Raw genomic sequence first — 2,577 nt, 5'->3', positions numbered from 1 at the left:
GGTGGTGGTGGTGGTGGTAGTGGTGGTGGTGGTTGCGGTGGTGGTGGTGGTGGTCATGTTGCTGTTATCACTTTTCTTATTATTGTTCTAGATACTGCAGTATTCGATGTTGTTATTATCATTGGTGTTGTAGTTTTTGCTGCTACTGCTGCTGCTGCTGTTTTAGTCATTTTCTTTTTTGTTATTGTTGTTGTAGCTGCTAGTTATTATATTGTTCTCGTTGTGGCAGTTGTTGTTCTTGCTGTTCTAAGTAATGGTGGTGCCGCTGTTATTGTTCTTGTGGTCGTTGACGTTCTTATTGATGTTGCTGTTGTTGTTGTTGTTGTAATAATTGTTTGTTGTAGCTGTAGTTCTTGCTGTTGTTTTGTTGTTGTTATTGTTGCTGCTGCTGTTGCTGCTGTCTGTTGGTGTTTGAGCTGTTGTTGTTGTTATTGCTGTTGTTGTTGTTGTTATTGTTGTTATTTTTGTTGCTGTTATTACTGCTGCTGCTGCTGCTGTTGATGTTGTTCTTGTTGTTATCGTTGTTGTTCTTGTTGTTACCAAAGAGTCCGCCATCTTGATTTATCCTTTCTCCTCTTCGAATTTCCTTCTTTGCTTAAGAGAGAGAGTACACAAAGTGTATATATAATATGTATGTACTGTGTGTATCTGTGTACTGTGTGTGCGTGTGCGCGCGTGTGTGTGTGTGTGTGTGTGTGTGTGTGTGTGTGTATTGCTTACCCCTAGGTCAACTCTCATGAGCAGAGATATAATCAAAAACTTTCCAGCCGTAACCACTCAGTCATTTTCTTATTTGAAGGCGACCCAAGGTCACGCTATCTAACGTGCGTCTTACGATAGCTGTGTGATTTGAGGGAGATTCGACTGCTATTTCTAACAAATCAAACGACCACGTAGAGGCTTCAATAACACGTCAACATGCTGCGTATGTTATAGGTACATTCTATGAGTTGTCGGACATGTGCAAACGTGTATATACGTGTGAACATACTATCATAGCGTTGCATATTTACGTGCATATTTGTGTGAATACATGTGTGTGTGTGTGTGTGTGTGTGTGTGTGTGTGTGTGTGTGTGTGTGTGTGTGTGTGTGTGTGTGTGTGTGTGTGTGTGTGTGTGTGTGAGACCGGCCAACTATTTGGTAGTTGTGAAAGAAAGTATCTTGTTTTAACCATTGACTCTTAAGAAGGTCTTGCAGATTTTTATCGTGATCATTTGTAGCGTATGAATTAAGGATTTGCATTTCTCTCCCGCAAGATCTCAAGTTCAGCCATACTTTGCTTCAGACAGATATATATATATATATATATATATATATATTTGTGCGTGTGTGTCTTTGTGTCTGTGTTTGTCCTTCCATCACTGCTTGACAACCGATGTTGATGTATTTACGTCCCCGTAACTTAGCGGTTCGACAAAAGAACCGATAGAATAAGTACTAGGTTTACAAAGACTAAGTCCTGGGGCCGTTTTGTTCGACTGAAGTGAAAGAATAAAAGTTAACGACATTTGTTTACATTGCAGACATCGTGTAAAAAGGTAGTTGGATAGTAGAATATTAGAAGCGGAAGAAGAGACACATTCTTGGCGTAGTGACAGTATATTGTAAAGACATAATGAGAGAGATTGAGTGAGAATGAGAGAAAGAGAAGGTAAAGAGAGGAAAGTGAGAAAAAGAGAGAGAACCAAATAGGAATGGGAAAGGACGATGAGGAAAGACAGAAAGGTAGAGAGAGACGGTGAGATAAAAAAAAATCAGCGAGGAAAGAGACAGAATGAAGAGCATAAGTTTTCGTTATGTGTTTGTCTGTATATAATACAGTCATTGCCTAATATCACAAATTTGCGTGTCATCCTTGCGCAGGGGCCATGCTAACCTTCTCTGTATCATTCCAATTTTAGAATATGTACCGCCTATCTGTGTAGCTATTTATGTTGGTTTTTCCTGTGTAATTAAATACCTCCATCTAAATGTGTTGGATTGTAAATATTAATGTTTTTTTTTTATGTTAAGATATAATAAAATCAATTTTACATTGAAGTGAAGAATTACTCTCAATACATTTTGTAGACAACATACTTATTCTTCCTTAACAAGAAGAGTATTTACTCCCACTGCGTGGCACCTTCGGCAAGTGTTTTCTACTATGGCCTCGGAAATGTAAATGGAAACTGAAAGAAGCCCGTCGCATATATATATATATATATGTATATATATATATATATATATATATATATATATATATATATATATATATATATATATACATATGTCTGTGTGTGTGTCTTTCTGTTTTTGTCTCCCACCACCACCACCACCATCGCTTGACAACCAATGTTGGTGTGTTTACACCTCCGTAAGATAGCGATTCAGCAGGGTACGCATGCGCATTTTTTGTTTATTATTTTTTCGACTACACAGTATAATAGGGCCAGTTGGGTACCGTCTGTGAGAAAAACAGCACCATGACGCAATTCACTCACCCAGGAATTTCGAAACGACGTGGTGTGCTGATTGGCATTCGCACCGGAAGCTCCAATACGAATATTTCAGAGTGTTTGGGGGTCAATCTCAG

At 38.6% G+C, this 2,577-nt stretch overlaps 1 non-coding gene across 1 annotated transcript; it reads right to left on the bottom strand.

Annotated features, from left to right (window-relative positions):
* Positions 1-1,820: 1,820 nt before the first annotated feature.
* On the bottom strand, positions 1,821-1,927 carry LOC128250854 (U6 spliceosomal RNA). The gene has a single exon (XR_008266825.1). It is a non-coding gene; the product is annotated as a U6 spliceosomal RNA (small nuclear RNA).
* Positions 1,928-2,577: the final 650 nt, after the last annotated feature.

Source organism: Octopus bimaculoides, chromosome 25 (genome assembly GCF_001194135.2).
Source record: "Octopus bimaculoides isolate UCB-OBI-ISO-001 chromosome 25, ASM119413v2, whole genome shotgun sequence".
In the NCBI taxonomy this organism is placed as follows: domain Eukaryota; kingdom Metazoa; phylum Mollusca; class Cephalopoda; order Octopoda; family Octopodidae; genus Octopus; species Octopus bimaculoides.
The sequence above is the reverse complement of the archived record's forward strand: the minus strand, read 5'-3'. Positions and strand labels throughout refer to the sequence as shown.